This window comes from Trachypithecus francoisi, unplaced genomic scaffold, assembly GCF_009764315.1.
Source record: "Trachypithecus francoisi isolate TF-2019V2 unplaced genomic scaffold, Tfra_2.0 Lachesis_group8, whole genome shotgun sequence".
In the NCBI taxonomy this organism is placed as follows: Eukaryota; Metazoa; Chordata; class Mammalia; order Primates; family Cercopithecidae; genus Trachypithecus; species Trachypithecus francoisi.
In genome coordinates this window covers 69853072-69872575 of record NW_022681473.1, presented here as the reverse complement: position 1 = coordinate 69872575, position 19504 = coordinate 69853072, and the positions used below count along the sequence as shown (strand labels likewise).

The 19504-nt window shown below is 43.6% G+C and overlaps 1 protein-coding gene across 1 annotated transcript in view; it reads left to right on the top strand.

Moving 5' to 3' along the window:
- Positions 1–19504, top strand: part of TENM4 (teneurin transmembrane protein 4) — a 655906-nt gene that overhangs the window by 358292 nt on the left and 278110 nt on the right. The gene's annotated exons all lie outside the window — the stretch shown is intronic.

The following is a 19504-nucleotide window of genomic DNA, read 5'->3' as shown; positions in this document are numbered from 1 at the left end:
CACAGGTGTGTGGTCACTGAGTACGTGAGACCGGTGCACACAGTGGGTACTCTGTAAACAATGAAGTTTGCCTCATATATTGATTCTTCCTTTCCTGAAAGATTTCTCTGTGCAGTGGAATGTTGTTTGACAGCATTTTACCCACAGTAGAATTTCTTTCAAAACCGGAGTCAGTCCTCTCAAACCCTGCTTCTGCCCTATCGACTAAGTTGATGTGATATTCTAAATTCTTTGTAGTCATTTCAACAGTGTTCACAGCATCTTCATCAAGAATAGGTTCTATCACAAGAAACCATTCTCTGCTCATCCATAAGAAGCAACTCCTCATCCATAAAAGTTTTACCATGAGATGTCAACAATTCAGTTACATCTTGAGGTTCTACTTCTAATTTTCTTGCTACTACCAACACACCTGGAGTTACTTCCTCCACCGAAGTCTTGAAGTTCTCAAAGTTACCCATGAAAGTTGGAATCAGTTTCTTCCAAACTCGTGTTAATATTTCACCCCTCTTCTATGAATCACGTTAAAAATCTGCTGTTAAGGCTGGGTGCAATGGCTCACGCCTGTAATCCCAGCACTTTGGGAGGCCGAGGCGGGTGGATCAACAGGTCAGGACATTGAGACCATTCTGGCTAACATGGTGAAACCCCGTCTTTACTAAAAATACAAAAAATTAGCCAGGCATGGTGGCGGGCATCTGTAGTCCCAGCTACTTGGGAGGCTGAGGCAGGAGAATGGTGTGAACCCGGGAGGCAGAGCTTGCAGTGAGTTGAGATCGCCCCGCTGCACTCCAGTCTGGGCGACAGAGCAAAACTCCATCTCAGAAAAAAAGAAAAGAAAAGAAAAAGAAAACATGCTGTTTAGTGCAGCCACCTTCATCAACAATCTTAGCTATATTCTCCGGATAACTTGCTACAGCCTCTCCCCTCAGCACGTGCTGCTTCACCTTGTACTTTTTTGTTATGGAGGCAGCTTCTTTCCTTAAACCTCATGAACCAACCTCTGCTTGCTTGAAACTTTTCATAGACAGCTTCCTTACCTCTCTCAGACTTCACAGAATTGAAAAGAGTTAGGGCCTTTGCTCTGGATTAGGCTTTGGTTTAAGGGAGTGTTATGGCTGGTTTGGTCTTTTATCCAGACCACTAAAACTTTCTCCATAAAACATAAAACAGCCAAAAGTCTGTTCTGCCTTCTTATCATTTGTGTGTTCAATGGAGTCACAATTTTCATTTCCTTCAAGAATTTTTCCATTGTATTCATAATGTGGCTAACTCTTTGGCTCAAGAGACCTAGCCTTCAGCCTGTCTCAGCTTCTGACGTGACTTTCTCACTGAGTTGAATTATTTCTAGCTTTTGCTTTAAAGTGAGAGGCACACAACTCTTTCTTTCACTTGGCCATTGTAGGGTTATTAATTGGCCTAATTTCAATATCATTGTGTCTCAGGGAATAGAAAGGCCAGAGGAGAAGGAGAAAGACAGGGAATGGCCAGTCAGTGGAGCAGTCTGAACATGAACCTTTATCACTTAGGTTTGCCTTCTTACATGAGACACAGTGTGTGACATCCCAAAACAATTACAATAGTAACATCAAAGATCACTGATCACAGATCACCATAACAGAGATAATAATTGTTTAAAAATTTGAAATGTTACAACAATTACCAAAATGAGAAACAGAGACATGAAGTGGGCACATGCTGTTGGAAAAATGGCACCAATGGGCTTGCTTGATGCAGGGTTGCCACAAACCTTCAATTTATAAAATTATGGTATCTGCAAAATGCACTACAGCAAAGTGGAATAAAACAAGGAATGCCTGTACATAGATCTCTATAGAGAATCGTTGTTTTGATTATGAACAGAAGTTTTTCCAAAATTACTCTTCTTTTTATCTAAAAGATAGCCAAAGTACAGTTCTTAATGGAAGAGAAATCATGTGGAAAATCACAGGAAAATAATTTGATTTTATCCTTTTATTAAGAGTTTTTAGTAAAAGGGCGGGAAAAGCTTTGAAGTCAGATAGACCTCAGTTCAAATCCCAGCCATGCCACTTACTGGTAGAGTGACCCAGACAGATTAGTAATCCATTCTGAGCCTCAGTCGCTTTATCTGTAAAATAAGGTATAATAATACTGACCCAGCAAAGGGAAGTGAAGATGTAATATACGTTGCGAAAAGCTCTTAGCCCAGTACCTAGCAAATAGAAAGCATTTAATGAACAGAGCTACAATTAGTACTGAATCTGAGAAGAACAGGAATGTTCCTGATATCCAGACCTGTCTCTCAAGTATTGTTCTTGGGCACCAGGAATGACAGACCAAGGGAAGCCAGCTGACATCAAAAGCCCTGCCCTGCAGATCTTCAAATGGATGATGAAAATGCTCTGTGATTTCTGCCCTTTTGAAGCTGTCTCAGCCTCGCCCTTCAAGTTACTAGGGATTTGATGGGCTGGGAAGACATTGAGGATGAGAAGAAACTTCAATTTCTTATTTCAAAGTAAGGCAGCTCCTTCAGATAAGGCAGCCTGGTTTGTTCAGAGCCTGGGTTCCCAGATGTGTGGTCAGGTGGGGAAAATGATCTTCATCAGCCTTTTTCTTTTGGCAAACGTACTAGGGATGGATAGGAAAGTGTGGACCAGAATCAGATTATTTGCTTTTTTTTCTGCCTGAGTCAGGACTACGAACCCCATACTGCTTCTGCGGAGGTTGAGCATTTTCACTAGAGTCACCACATGTCAGCTAGCTCATCCCAGGCAGATTTCTGCTTCCAATCCCAGCTCTGCCTCTCACAAGTGATGACACTGGAGAGTCACTCTGCCTCCTTGGCCCTCACTTTGCTTATCTCTAAGGAAAGAAGAAGACCAGCTGCTCTGCTGGCCTCTTTAGCCTGTCATATGGCCTCTGTGAGATAAGGCATGTGAAAGTATGAGAGCTTCCAAGGAGGGGAACAAAAAGGTGGTCCTCACCACGCACTCTGCAGTGAGGCAGGCACGTTGTACACACACCTTTGTGCAACAGGCATTTTCCCAAAAGGCTATACCCAAACAGAATGTGTTGGTACTAAAATACATGGCAAATAGAATCTTTAATAAATAGAAGCATTTTAAGTACAGGATTGGAGATAGAGAAAACTAATATTTATTTACCACATGCTACTTTTATTCTGATTTTGTCATCAAGATTCTTGATGGTGTACTTTTGCACATTAAAGTAGCACACCTGGATTATAAAGATTTTCAAACAGATTGTCTACAGTATCACTAAAGATCTAGGTACACTTCCCTACTAGAAAAAAAAAAAACGGTTTTTAAATGTGTCTTGAAAATTTCTATCCCTCTGGACAAATGAGAATTTATGACAGGCAATTAAATGATGTGTATTTGCTGAATGTGAATTTCTCCTGGTGAAGCAGAGAAAGTAATATATAAAGAAGGGCAGAGGGTAGGAAGGGACCAGACTTGTTTCCTGCTCATTTGCACAACGGGTCAGACATTTCCACTCTCCGCATTCCTCAGGATAAGAGTCTGCTGCTCACACTGACTCCCACCCCTTGCCCCTACACCAAGGCGTCCTTTTTTTCTTCTGTCTCACTTCTTCCGAGAGTCAGGATCCTTCTTGGAACATAACTCAAGCTTCAGAACATACTTCCTTTAGGACTGGAAAATTTCCTAGAAGTTGGGGTGTGGAATCTCCCCTTTCCTCCAGGGCCTCCTTCCCTAATTTGGGGGTTGCCGCCTACAGACTGCGTTTGCTGTCTGAGCAAACCCAGCACATCTTGTCTCAAAGGTGTACATTCGTTAAGGATAACGAGTTGAAGTCCTCTTCTTTGGAGCTAATAGCAGATGCACATTTCTGGGCTGGGGAGAAAGAGTCTGTCCTGAAGACCCTTGCAGGACCATGCACCAACTCTTCAGGGAGAGTTTCATTGGATTTGAAAGTCTGGCCAGAATCCTGAGCACTTCTGGCCTGACGGGGCTTCTCTTGGAAAGACACACAGTACCGTGGAAGGGCACAGGCTTTGGAATCAGCCAGAACTGGCTTCAGATCACCATTTTTCCAATTTGTGACCACAGAGCATTGGACAATGTACCTTCCTCACTGAGCCTTTTTTTTTTTTTTTTTTGTCTGTCATGTAATAAGGATAATAAATTTTACCTAGGATGGGGGAGAGGGAGGCAAATGAGGTAGTATTTGTGAAAAGTTAAGCAGGAAGCCTGGCACATACAAGGCACAAAACAAGTCCATCCTTTTGCCCACTGGCTCCTCCGGGACAGATTCTGCCTCGTGTTGCCCACAGAGCTTACACTTAGGAATGACTACGGGCTCAGAGGAGTGGGAGGTCAGTCAGCCTTTGCCCTAGAGCAAACTTGTCCAACTCATGGCCCACAGGATGCCTGCAGCCCAGGACAGCTTTTGAATGCGGCCCAACACAAATTCATCAACTTCCTTAAAAATTATGAGCCCCTTTTTTTGCTTTTTTTTTTTTTTTTTTTTTTTTTTTTGAGAACAGGGTCTCGCTCTGTCACCCAGGCTGGAGTACAGTGGCGCAATCTCAGCTCACTGCAGCCTTGACCTCTCAGGCTCAGGTGATCCTCCCACTCTGCCACCCAATTATTAGAACTGCAGGCACATGCCACCATGCCCAGCTTTTGTTGTTGTTGTTGTTGTTGTTGTTGTTGTTGTTGTTGTATTTTGTAGAGATGGGTTTCGCCATGTTGCACCAGGCTGGTCTGAAAATCCTGAGCTCAGGCCATCTACCCAACTGGGCCTCCCAAAGTGCTGGCATTACAGGCATGAGCCACCACACCCAGATGTGATTTTTTTTATTATTTCAGCTCATCAGCTATCGTTAGTGTTAGTGTATTTTATGTGTGGCCCAAGACAATTTTTCTTCCCGTATGGCCCAGGGAAAGCCAAAAGATTAGACACCTCTGCCCTAGAGGAAAGCCAGAAGTGAGCCTTGGTCCACCATAGCACTACGTGCTGTCCTCAGTGTGTCTAGACCCATAGTTCCCCAGGACTGTCATGGGAGCCAATAAGAGCCTGTGTACAAAAGTGCCTGGCACACAGTAGGTGCTCAGAAAGTGTTGAATCTTACAAAAGAGAAATCTGATTAAAGACAGACCAAGAATGCAGCCTGTGTTGTGTCAGAGTCAGCTCTCTGCCCATTTCAGGGACAGCTTTGTGAGGTGAGAGTGAGTCCAGGCAGCCTCGGGCTGCAGGGAGAGCCTGCTGTGGATTCTACAACATGTTGGGGTGGGCGCTGAGAGCCAAGGAGTTCCTGTTCCCATGTCTGCCCTGCCCCAGCACCTGCTGCTTGTGGGACCCCCCTGGCATCCTGCCAGGGCTTGCCTTTCTGCCTCGGAGCCTAGAGGTCAGGCTGCTTCCAGCCAAGTCACATCTGAATGGGTGTTGCTGAGGCCTGAACAGAACAGCCTTTCCCTACTTGGGCACCCCTTCCCCACCCTCCCTCAGCAGCTTGGCCAAATATTTTAGGCAAGTCCCTAGGCCTTCACCTATAGGCCCACCTGCCAGCCCCATATGCCACTTTCTGTTTCTCAAACACACCTGGTGCCTTTCACAGCTCTGCAGTTTTCCACAGGAACACCTTTGCTAGGCACATAAGGTGCTAAGTGCTTTTATGTCTCTGGTCTCATTTAATCTTCACAGCAGTTCTGAGACACCAGCATTGTTCCCTTTTCACAAGTGAGGCAGCCGAGGCTCAGAGAGATCATGCAATCTGCCAAAAGGTCAGGCAGCCAGCAAATGTGAAGCCCATGGGGATCCAGTGCTAGAGCTTACAGTCTTTGCACCCACCAGGCTGTGAGCTCCCTGGAGGAGCTTTAGGGCTCCACTGGCTTGCGGGGGACATGCCTGCCTGGGCATTCAAAATGCAGGATGTTTGTTCACTCTTTCGCTTGACAAAGTGAGGCAATTTGTCAGGTTCTTTCGGTAACTTTTCAGGCAAAAAGGCTCAAGTGAAGACAGCTCTTGGCTTTAACAGAGAATGGCTTGAGGGTGCTATTTCTGGTAGGCCTAGGACCAGGGAGAGAAGAGAAAGCAGCTGTAGAGATTGGGGTAAGTGCTTGGCTTGTCAGAAAGATAATCTCCCCACACCTGTGCCCTGGAAACACAATCCAGGCCCTGAGATGCACTTTCATCTGTCACCATGGCGTCCCCAGGGTGACCTGCCCAAGCGTATCCAAGCCCGTGGGGCTCAGGTTACAGGGCCCATTCTCAGGGTCCTTGAGTCCCAACAATGCCTGTTTGTCCTTCGGAACTGCCATCTCCCAGGAGGAATGTTAATGGGATGGAGCGGGGCTTGGAGGAAGAAGAGACTGACTTCAGTCTGAGCCTGCTCACCTGTCAGCCTCTTGAGTGAGCTCATCCGTGAATGTCTGCTAGTCCTTCCAAGAGACACTTAAACCATCCCCAGGAAAGAGGAATTCATCCTCTGCTCTTCTAGACCAGACTATCACTCTTAAGTGGGAGTGGGGGTCCTCCGTTTAATCTGGGACTTAGCCTACCCCTTGGCAGCGCTTTTTACGATTCAACTCAAGAAATATTTTCAAAAGCAGAAAAACTGCAAATGACTTAGATGTCTAATAATAGGAGGTTGGTAAAATAACATCTGTCATTTGATGCAATTTTAGGTAGTCATTAAAATCATGTTTTCAAATAATATTTGAAAGATAAAAGAAAACTCTCATAGTATAATGTTAAGTGGAGATTGGATATAAACTGTATATACAGTATGAACCTAATTTGATAAACATATGCTTAAATAGTAAAAGAAAAGACTAGGAGGAAATATATATATACCAGGGAGCGTTAACAGCAGTTATTACTGTTGTAGCTGTGACTGGTTTTTGTTTTTTTTCTTTGTACTTTTTTCTTTTATACATTTTCTAGGGAAAACATGTTACTTTAGCGTCTAGAGGAAATTAATTTCTTACAAATTAATTTATTTCACTCCTACTATATAGCTAGCATTGTGCTAGGTGCTGCGGGTAAGAGATTTATCTGAAGAACCTAGTCTCTGTCCTTCATGAGCTTATAGCCTAACAGGTTTGTTTAAAAATATACAAGCAGATAACAAAAATATGTTGTTTTTAACAACAATAACAGTGATTATACCTACACCCCTTTGTTAAGTGCTATGGATTGTTCCAAGGGCTTTATGTATGCTTGCACTTAAACATTGCAGTTCGATGAAGTGGGTGGCTTTTAACTCATTTTACTAATAGTTTGTACAGGCTGCTATGGGAACATAGAGAATGGAGAGATTAAGTCTCTCTGTGGGGGTCAGGAAGGCTCCAGCGAAGAATTGGTACATCTGCTAATTCTTTCAGGATAAATTTGAGTTCTCCAAGCAGACAGAGCAAGAAAGAGTTTTTTGGGTACAGGCAATACCATGCACAAAGATACCAAGGAATGAAATAACAAGACATTGTTGTGAAATTGCTAATACCACGTTCCTTCCTCCCCAGTGAGATGCTAGAGGGGCCTTCAGGGCCAGTTTATGAAGGGCGTAGAAGATCACGCTGTAAAGTTTGAGCGTGATTCTATTAGGCAGCAGTGAGCCATCGAGGAGCTCTGACATGGTCAGGTCTGCCTTGGAGAAAGATCATTCTGGGCTTCTGAAACCCCGTGAAAAGCTCAGCCGTATGTGAAGAGAGAAGTGTTCCTCTGGAGACTGACTGTTACAGGAAAATTCATCTCCGTTCCAGCTGAAGTAGCAGAGAAGGAGAAAGGAAACAACGGGAGGCCACAGAAATGTGTGATTTCCGTTACCCTTATCTGCTTGTAGAAAGTCACTGCAGCCGTGTGGAATCAAGCCCCCAGATGGGAGCTGTATGTGCACAGAAATGTGTTTACCACCCAGACCATGAAAAGGTGTTACCGCCAGAAGAGAGATTTGGGAATTCCAAATGGACTTTTGGTTTTGCATGCAATTTCTGGGCTTAGTTAGTCCAAATCACTTCTGTTTTTGCCATAAGAACAAGGGAAAGTCTTGTGTAACCATGCTATAAGTACTTATACTCCAGGCTTGTTTGGAGCTGCATGTAGTATACAAATCCCCAAACCCCTCACCATAAATCTGACAAAGTGCTAGAGAAAGCCAGCGTAACCCTCCTTGGTTTTGTTTGCCAAGCTTTTGGCCTGCCAGATGATGGTCTACTCTGCTTGGCCACAAGGGTTCTGCTTGCAACAAATGAGACGAGCAGAATAATGTAGGCATTTGCTCATCTCATCAGGATTGTTTCTTATTCTAACATTGCCATCCTATTAAAATATTATTTTTTTAATGAAGTGATGATAAGTAGAGGGTATATTTTTATTTTGTCATTTTTGTTCTCAGCTTTAAAAAATTGACTGTGAAATGCAAATCTGGGCACCACAGAGCCTATACTTTGTTGATATGTACTTAGTGCCAGGTGCTAGGAGGAATGCAAAGAAGAATCAAACATGGACGTGTTCCTTAAGATAGATGCTTGTGAGTGGTAAATGACGAGTATCACTGGGAAAAGGCTGGATGTTATCACTGAGAGATGCTGGGTGAAAAGTACGTAGGAACTCTTTGTACTATTTTTACAAGTTTTAGGTGAACCTAAAATTATTTCAAAATAAAAAAGGCTAGCACCTAGGGTGACTGGCAGGGTGCCAGCAGGCAGAATATAGAAAGGAGTAGCGTGGGGTTGTCATTTAAAGCTGCAGCAGGAAGAATCTTGAATATCAGGCTAAAGAGTTCACACTTTGTTCTGTAGATAGTGTGAAGCCATGGAAAGTTTTTGATTAAGACCAAAACATAGTCAGATTTCCTAGTAGAACAATCACTCAATTATCAGGGTGATGGATGATTGTAGAAAAGTGAGCCTGGGGGTTGTTAAAATAACCTCGGTGGGAAAGGATAATCTTTAAAAGTATCCCTATGTCAAAAGACAAAATTACAACAAATTTAGATCTTAATCGGCTTTTATTTGTGATTCTAGAATTGGGCAATACTCATTTTCCAATAGGCTAAGCAGAGGAGGTTAGCTTTGTAGTCAGAAAAGGAAAGCAGAAACAGAGACCAAAAAGTGCATTGGTTGTTTAAATTAAAGCAGAGGGGACTTCCTTATCATGCTGGCTAAAATTGGCCTGTTTGGGGATGCGACTGTCATCTCTCTCTCCTGATTTCTTAGAAGGCCAGATAAACAACTTTGTTTTGGCTTGGTAGTGGAATTTCTGCATGAGTGACTCCGTTTTGGTTTGCTCTGCTGGGCCTGGTGCAAGAGCTCAGTCCAAACCAATGGCCTCCTATAAATTTTATTTAACACCTAAGAGAACTAGCTCTGCAGGTTGTTAATAGGAGCTATTTGAAATAGGGGTTCCATGGACAAATACATTTGGGAAATGTTAAGGTGCTAATGTGCACTGTGATTCTCTAAGCAGAAGAGATGATATGCAAGGTTTCCAAAACCTTTTAAACATGGAACATATTCAGAAACTTCTCATAGGACTTGTGTTCAGAAAAGCACCCTTTGGGAAACACCAGCTGGCATTGAAATGGAGAGGTATTTGTAGCACAATCTCTCTTTCTGTATCCTGCAAACTGGAAACCATGGCCTAAACACATATGGATCCCTTTGGCACTGGGGGAGTGGGTGTCCACCAGACCCTCTCCTTCCTTCCCCAGCTGTCTGAGCCTCCGGGATCACTGCCCTTCCCCATGCACAGAAGGCTCTTCTGTGGGTTTGTTAACAGCAAAGGAACAGTAACATCACAGATGCCTAGGACACATTTCCAACCCAATTTTTTTAAATTGCAATAATGATAAATAATTTGATGTGTTTCTGAGAAGGGAAGCATTTTTGAAGGATTCTTTAAGTGTCATTTTTCAATCAAGTTCCTTAATTAACCTCTTTTTTGCATTTCAGTACAAATACATGTAGTTTTAAGTTCCTTACCCCCCTTCTAAGTGAACCCCACCTTGATTTTGACCTATGTGCTATAATTACTTAGGGCAGCCTCTCCTCCTTCCCCACCCACCTTCTCATTCTAACATACTACCTTGTCATTAGCAATAGCACAGGATGATTACTGAAATGTACCAGTTATTCACCATTTTATTTTAGTTCATTAAACCCTCTGATCTTGTCACATCTGCTGGTTTCTACAAGTTGACCATCAGCTAGCTAGTTAACCTCTCCGCGCATTGCTTTTCTTATCCTCAGTATAGGAAGAGCAATTCCTACTTCCCATAGCTAGTGCAGAAAAGTGCTAGGCACATAGTATATTTAGGTACTTGGTAAATACTCTTTCTGATGGCCTCTTTTCCAGTGATTAGTATTATACTCTGCCGTTAACAGTTCCTCAGAAATACTTGAGTGAACACAGGTACATGCACACAGCTGCCATTAGTCTAATAAAGATACTAATTAAGGAGTTAATTGCACCCTTTAAGATCTTTATTCTTTCTCTTTTGCCTTTCTTTCAATAAAAACACTGAACTCGGCAATAATAATAAACTGTAAACAATCCAGTGAGGTAGGTAATATCGCTCCCATTTTATAAATGAAGAAAATGAGGCTCAGACTCAAGCTATATTAAAATTCACATCTTCCTGTTTCCTAAGTCCATGTTCTTTAGCACAAGGAATGATAAGACCCATTCCTGCTTTCACTCTTCCAGTTAACTCAACAGTTATTGACGTGTGTGGGGTGCCATAAGACGCATTCCAGCCCTGCGAGAACTCACCTTCTAGTTGAAGGAGATGAAACGTGTGCATGAAACTTACAAGGCAGCCCTGTGACACCTCATTTATCCGTCACTGGGGAATGAACTGTTATATTAAGTGAATTTTACAGATGGAATCACGAAACTTTAACTCAAAGGGCCCTTACAGATCTCACTGTACAACCCTATTATTTCAAGGGGAAGAAATTCTGGCTCAAGGACACTGGGTGATCTGCTCAAGTTGGCTCTGTTGGACAGTTGCAAAACCGAAACTAGAATCCACCTCCTTCAACTTCCTGCCTGGGATTTTGAAAATAAGTTAACCATTTTCTTCAATAGAGTACATATTTCTTTGGAATTTATGTCAAGTGGATGGTTCCTACCTCATATTTTTCTGCACGTCTTGGTATCATTGTTATCAGCATTATAACACAGCGCTAGAACTGAACTTTCTTTTTTTTTTTTTTTTTTTTTTTTTTGAGACGGAGTCTTGCTCTGCCACCCAGACTGGAGTGCAGTGGCCGGATCTCAGCTCACTGCAAGCTCCGCCTCCCGGGTTTACGCCATTCTCCTGCCTCAGCCTCCCGAGTAGCTGGGACTACAGGCGCCCACCTCGTCGCCCAGCTAGTTTTTTGTATTTTTAAGTAGAGACGGGGTTTCACCGTATTAGCCAGGATGGTCTCGATCTCCTGACCTCGTGATTCGCCCGTCTCGGCCTCCCAAAGTGCTGGGATTACAGGCTTGAGCCACCGCGCCCGGCGAACTTTCTTAATTGTGTTCTGATATTCTGTTCCTTACTCTGTGGCCCAGACAGTTTCCTGTTACCCAAGCTCATTTAGGTCATTTCCAACCCAACCCAAAATGGCACAAACTGTGGGAACTGTATAGTTAAACAGATTTGTTTGGCTGATTAGCTTCGGTGCAATTACTTTATTTCTCTGAGCCCGTTTCCTCACCTGTAAAATGGGCAGAGTACAATAACCTATCTCATAAGTTATTGGAGTAAAGTTATTGGAGTACAAGGAATAAAAGGTGCCTGGAACTTAATAGGTGCTTAGCACCCTTTTTCCCCTTCCTTTTTTCCAAGTGTTCAAGAAACTCTTAAAAGTTGCATACTTCCTCACTCACAAAATGCACAGAAATAATGAAGTAGAACCAAAATAAGTGTTGGTCATGAAACACAACCCCCTCCTGCATAGTAAATCAAAAGTTCCTCTACTCAAAAAAAAAAAAAAAAAAAAAAAAGAACTTGCGTATAGTATGTCTAGTTTCTTCCTCCCGGGAGAATAAAGACGGCTTTAACACAAAGCATAATTCATATCATCTCCAGATCTTGGGCCATAGCACCTCATGAAAACTATTAACACATCTCCCACCGCCTACTTTATGAACTCATATAAAAGCAGGTCAGGTGAGCTCGCTCTAGGTAATGGCTGAATCCCTGAAGTATATGAAATTTGACCTCATGTGAAGCAATTGTTTTAAATTCACTTTGGGAAGAGAGAATGCCTTTCTGTGATGTACATAAGCACTCCTAATAGCACTATGGATTTCATAGACTCAAAGAGTCAAGGCTTTAGCACTGGAAGAACCTTCCAGGTCTGCTAGTCTAAGCCCTGAAAGATAACGAAACTAAGGCCTGGAGAACACCTGAGATGTCCCCAAGACACACAGAGTCTGGAAATGATCCCGAGTGATTCATGTTTTCCTGAGAATCCTTTGCTCATCACGTAGCACAACAATGCAGGACAATAACAGATCTTGTTGGGGGTTTGTGTTTGTGCCATTGTTTTATGGTTCCTTTTCTTCCTTTTAAGATAAGCATATCAGATTTGATCGCCTCTCTGATTCTCTAGGATTGTGAGAGATTAACAAATGAATGTGTGAATGAACAGAGCCTACATCAAAGCCCCAATATTGTGACTACAGCCCCACTCTGTCTTTCTGCGGGATCTCCCCAGGCAGCATTCCCTCAGTCCCCCTTTATTGGTCTTTATTTTTGCCAACTGGACCTGTCCTAAGAAGCTACCTCTTTGACCATGCTCCTTTCCCTGGCAAAAATACTGCCCTGAGTACTTGCCCAGTTGAGGGGTATTTTAATATTCCCAACAGTATCTCTAATTTCCAGTGTACCCTTGTGCTAGAAGCCCCATGAGAAATTGTCCTCTTGTCCCCCCTTTCCCCTGGAAGGTATTTTTAATTTGTATCTGCAGTTGGTGGACAGAAATAGCCAAATATAAGGCCCTGAGCTCTTTACAAAGCACAGAAGGGGAGAGAGGTGCTCACATTTATTGAGCACCTGCCAGGAGCAACATATGTTCTCTCCTCTCCAGAGGCAGGCATTCTTACCGTCACGCTACAGAAACAGAGGTCCTGGGATGCTGAGTGAGACCCCCAGCTTACAAGTGACTGGCTGCCTTCCAGTGCAACTACCTTGCACTGCCTCCCCAGTGTGAACCTCCTTGGCCTCCTGAATGTTTCTGAGATTGAAACGTAGCAAATCTGCAGCAGTGTTCTCCAGGTTTAGATGTTGCAGAATCTCATTGGCATTTAACGTGGCTGGGTGTTTGAGTGTATTTTTATGTCTTGCCTGGGGCCTGAATAAAAGTTACAAGCAGCACTGAAGACCAAACCAAGAAAGAAAATGTGGGCAGCCAACCTTGTAACCTTAGCTAATCTTTAATTACGCCTTAATTGAGGATCTATGAAGTAGATATAGGAAGACTAATAATAATAGGTTGAGTTTATACAGCATTTTAATTTCCCCACTCCTTCACATGTGTTGTAATAATTATTGCTGCCATTTCCTGAGCCCCAGCTGGGTGCCAGTTACCCTGTGAAGCCCTTTATATTATTTCTATTTTATTTCTCTCCTCAACTCTTTAGAGGAGATATTATCCCCTCCTTACCAATAAGAAAACCAATTCTCACTTGTCCAAAGGAGAAGCATTGGGCAGCCTTTTGCCTCAGATGCAGTCAGGAAGCCTATTCCACAGTCAATTCTAGCTTCTAATTTATAGGTTGTGCTGCCTGTGGAGTGTGGTGCCTGGAGAACAGGGGCTGAGTTCGGGTCCTGCTCCCAGCCTCCAGGGTACATCACTTTCCCCTGTGGAACAGCTCTGTGACAAATATATTGAAGCCCAGCCCAACAATTCTGTAAAGCAGGGGTCCCCAACCCTGGGCCGTGGACCTGTACCAGACCGTGGCCTGTTAGGAACCAGGCCGCACAGCAGGAGATGACAGGAGGCATTACCACCTGAGCTTCGCCTCCTGTCAGATCAGCAGTGGCATTAGATTCTCATAGGAACTTGAACCCTATTGTGAACTGCGCATGCGAGGGATCTGCGTTGTGTGCTCTTTATGAGAATCTAATGCCTGATGATCTGAGGTGAAACAGTTTCATCCCACACCCCCATCCCCACCTGCCATTGGTCCGTGGAAAAATTGTCTTCCATGAGACTGGTCTCTGGTTCCAGAAAGGTTCGGGACCACTGCAGTAAAGTAAGTCTCCCCATCCCAGTTTATACAGATAAGGAAACTGCAACAGAGAATTTTTTAGCTTAGCTTGGTCACATATCAGTGTTAGTGCTTCCTTTTCAATACCAGCTATCCCCCTATCAAGTGAGATAATCCAGAGAGTAGTCGGAGATCTTCTCGGAATACTTCCAGAACCCTTCCGGAACCCCCACCCCCATCTCATGCTCACGGAGCCATCTCCCACCAGAGGGCAAATCTGAGGCCACAGCATCATCAGACTGAGTGACCTGTATCTGCTATCCCCTGAACTAACGTGCAGAACTCCTGTCATGGGGAATTAGCCCATCATCTCACAGGGCTGGAGCCCCACAACAGGGGTGGTGGTGAGGAGGTTATTATTGTTTTTCTGACTTGTTTATTATATTTTGCAAAGATCTGGGACTTTGACAGACAGGTACAGGAAATTTAGTTGAAGCCTACAGTTAGAATGTCCTCTAGCAATGCCATCTGGTTACTTCACAGTAATGACAACAATGGCTAACATTTACCAAGTGTTTACCATGTGCCAGGCAGCCTACTAAGTGTTTTACAAGCCTGCCAAATCCTTCCATAACCCTATGAAGTAGCCATTACTACCTTTGTTGTTGTTGTTAGAGATGAAGCCTTGCTCTGTTGTGCAGGCTGGAGTGCAGTGGTGCAATCATGGCTCACTGCAGCCTCAAATTCTTAGGCTCGAGTGATCCTCCTGCCTCAGTCTCCCAAGTAGCTGAGACTACAGGCATGCGCCACCACAGCTGGTTTACTGCCATTTTTAAATGACGCAACTAAAGCACATAGTTTCATTAAGCGGCTGAAGGTCACTGAAGAATGGAATTCACATCTAGCCGAGGTAGGAATCCTGATCTGTCTGATTTCAGAACCAATACTACTCTTTACCATTCCATACTGTGACTCTACCCCATAGCAGCTTAGTGACCCTAGGACAGCCACTTAACCAGATACTCCATTATGGAAACAATAACACCTACTTCACTTGATTTTGTCAGGATTAAATAAGATGACAGTTTGCCAAAAGCCAGGGGATGCTGATAAAGGTGTTTCCTTCCTTATGAGATCAGTGGCAAGTAAATATTTACTGACTTCACTTTTAGATGCTTTGATGCAAATGTTATACCTACCACTTATTTTCTACTGCACCTCTTTTACATTCAACAACTGAAAACACCAGTGCTTTAGGCTGTGTATTTTAGAGTCAGACAAACCGCAGGCCCCAGCCAACTACCTTCTTGCCGAGCCTCCTTTCAAGACTGTGGATATCCTTTCTTTTTAATATGGGGCTGCTGTTAGGACTCAGATGTAGCATGTCTTTTAAAAATACTGGCTTTGAGGGAGAAAAGAGATTGAGAGAAACCTTGCAAGGCACATGGGGAAATTGTGAACGGGGCGCTTCTCCACAGCCTGTTCTATAATTTTCCTCATGAGAATTCATGGCAAGCTGGCACGTTTTTGGCTGCTCAAAAAGTGGCCTAGTCTACCTAAAAGGCAGGGTTAACAGGCCGGAGAGGAGTTGCTGGTGGCCATCAACATGATGAAGTGAAATTTCAAATTACATTAGATGTTTGTTTAAGGAACAACAGATGAGGCCCTGTGGATTCTCAATCCTCTTGGCTACACAGCAAAATGAAAGCATAACCATTTGGAACCCTTCCCCTGGACCGTATGAAGTCTGGGCCCAAAAGATGACCTTTTAACGATAGCTTCCTGTCTCTGAAGGGTTAGAGTGTGTCGAATTTTTCTTTGCTCAGGGCCTGGTTTTAATCATTGCCACAGTCAGAAGAAAGGGCTCTTATCCACACCGCTTACTTTTTAAAATATCTGAGATGTTCTTTGAGGTTACAATCAAAATTTTTTGGATAAGGTTTCCTGTCCTTTGCCTGGTAATCTGCAGTGTGACCTTTGTCACATTCAGTGAGCTTCCATTGAGAACCCGTTGCGGCCCAGGCCAGTTCACATGGGTGGGTGAATTTCATCTTCCCCAGGATCCTGACATTGAGGCTTTGTATTTTCCTCATTTATAGGTGAGCAAACCAAGGCTCGGATAGGATAAGTCGTTGTCAAGATCACACACAGCTAAGGGATGAGTAACACTTAGCCCTTTGGAGAAGGGAGGAAAACTGTTTCAGGTGGAGAGACCTGTCTATGTGTGCAAGACTAACTCCAAGTTCATTTCCCTTTTTACTACACTACAGCTAACTCTCTAATCAGGGGGAAACTTGACCATATTCAATGGACAATGAGGAGCCACAGAAGGTTTCTGAGTAGGACAATGGCATAAACAGAGCTTTGGGAACATTGATCAGTTAGCTTCTCTTCCTTTCTAAGTCATTCACATTTAATCTCAATATTACTCCATCATATCAAAATAATGTAAGGTACCCAGAGCAAGTATGCACTTGTACTGATGTGGAAAAAGAGACCCAGAAAAGTTTTATAAGCTGCCCAAGGTCACAAGCTTAGCATTTAACCAGGACATTAAACTCTCACTGTCGTCCGAGCACCATTTTCCCTTGGGGACCACCAGCCCAGCGGCAAACTCTAGTCTGCAGAAGCCCATCCTCTCTGTAAAGTGGCCGTGGTAAAATCGAAATTAGTTCAGCACAGAGGCACAGAGCTGCCCCAACCACTTTAAATTGTTCAATCCTCTGTCCTCCACCCCACAATTGCAACAGGTTCTGTTCTGTCCAGAATCTTAATTTAATTAGTCTTCAAAGAAACTTTTGCTGGTAAAATAGGCTCCCAGCAGAGAAGGCTTTGTTTTCAATGTTTGGTGGCTAAAAAAGGCACATTTTGTACCAAAATGACAGAGTCTGGAGGTGGTGAACTTTTGACACAAGAGAATAAATCCTTGAAGAGAAAATCTACAGCCACCTGAAGCTTGGCTTGGCTGTGTTTATGCAAATGAACCCAGCCCCAGCAGGATATTAAAAACCATTATAACCAGGTTCCCTCTTTACCACCTCCCCTAGGGGCCCTGATCCTTGGCTTAAGTCTTACATTTCCATAATAAAGGCCACCATCTCCCATTTCATCACGTAGTCCCCAAGAACCATTTAAAGACCTAGGCAGCCCCATTGTAGGAGGATTTCCCTGGCTGCCATTCCCTAGCCCTCTCTCCCTCTGGTCTCTCTTCTGAACCTGTGAGTTTTTCTGAGGGAGAGATTAAATCAGTTGCAAAGAGCTGTTTAATTAAACTTTCCCCCTCCCATCTCTGAAGTTGCTGGAGACTTCTTTTGACTTCTGCTTGGCAATGCCTAATCACTGTAATTTAGCAGATTTTGTAATTACCTGCTGCACACGGAAGCAGTTTGATTGCTGTTTCTTTGTCCTATTTCAACCTCATCTGACAGCCGAGTTCACCCTCCTTGAGTGTCTGGAATATCCTGGTAGGAGGCAAGGTGATCTGAATTTATAGGCAACCTTTGAGGAGTCCAAATTTATAGGCAAATGGGGCCAAAGGGTGGGTAATGAGCATTCTGAGGGTGAGATGGACTTCCCTTCTCTGCACGGTGACCTGCCCAGCTGCAGGTGCGGGGAGGTACCTGCCAGAGCACAGATGGGGTGGGTTTCCAGAGACTCTGGGCCCAGCCATAAGGTTCCCAGTTCACTCTGCTCTCAGTCATTCTGCTAGTGCATTATTCATTCTGCAAGATGCAGACCCAAAACTGTAGGAAGTGACTCATGCCACATTCCCAGATCTCCCCTTTCATAAATGTAGCCATTAACTCCCTTTTACAGATGAGAAAAGTGAAATGAGACTTTCCAGCTAGTAAGTGATGGCACCTAGATCAATACAGGTCCGTGTCACTTTAAAGCCCACTCCACCCAATCAGTGCTTGTTTGGTGGTGCCTGTCCTTGTGTTAAGTGCTTCCCTTATATTTTGTTATTTGATCCTTATAACAACTTATTACATATTTATAAACTAGGTTTAATTGTGAGGAAAATGAGATTTTAAAAGTGATGTAATATGTACGAAGTCACACAGCTAGCAAATGGAAGAGTTGGAATTTGAACCTAAGTGGATCTGATTCCAAAGCCCAGACTTGTAACCCCCCACTTTATCCCTTTTTAATTAAATAGTGAGTTCTCATGTATTCCAAGGCCATGGAATCTGTTCTGTCAAACACCTTGCAGATTTTTGAACTATTTCCACATTGTTTTGATTTAGCTTTATTATACACTTAAATATTTAGAGTTTTTACCTTAGGTATTAGTGGCAGAATGGTGTTTTTCCTTCCAGGCTTTTATATATACCTGTAGTGTTAAGACCATGGGGTGGCGGTGTATTTTTTGCTTCTTAACGTATGATATTGCCCTCTCAAAAGTTTCCAGCAAGTTGGGTAGGACAGCCCTGGTCCTCCTAATCTCCTTCCAGGAAACTGCTCCAGGGCACACAACTTCTGACTGTAGTCCGAGCCGGGACCCCCAGGGGCTGCTCTGTTTAAAGAGCTGCAGAGTAAGGAGACGGGAAGGTGGGGTCTTGCTGGGGTAGTCTAGGGATGGGTGGTGATGATGGTGACAGCTTCACAGAAGACAGTGACCCCACCATAGGATTGTGTCTTTAGTTGGCAGAAACCAGTGGGCAGTAGGGAGATGCGGGTTTGGTGCTCTCCTTGGAAGAGGCTTAAGGTATCCCAGCAGGACAGACTTAGCAGGACACAACATACCCTTGGGCTGTCAGGAAGTTTGAAATGGAAGCTGTGGCTATCACCGAGGATTGCTTTAGATTAGTGTGATTAAAAGAGAGAGAGAGAGAACAGGATGCTTTTCTTCCTTTTAGGACGGAAGGGAGAAAGTGGAGCCTGGTTGAGTGCCAACTCTGACGGGTTCTGTGTTTTGACATGGTTCTTGACTTGAAAGACATGGTTAGCAAAATTGACAGAAAATTTTACACACATCTTCTAGGGCTTCAAAGTGAAGAGCCCTTTGCCTGAACACAGGTATGTGAGTGTCAGTCATGCGTGTCTGGCTTGAGTCAGCGCTTTGAGATGGAGCCAGCCTGACACTGAGCAAAGGGAAGTATGAAACCTCCTCTATTTTGAATAACATCTTCTATAAGAAAAGCCTCTATTAGCCACTCTTCAAGTCCCATTCCATCCCCTAGATACTTCTTTTATATTTTTGACCTGTATAAACTTTTTCTCATTTGTATCCCTTAGCCAACCATCTTCTAATGTTTCTTGACACCTGCTTAATTATCTTTAGTAGAAAAATGAGGGAAGAGGTGGAGTAGAGCCAGCTACTTTCCTT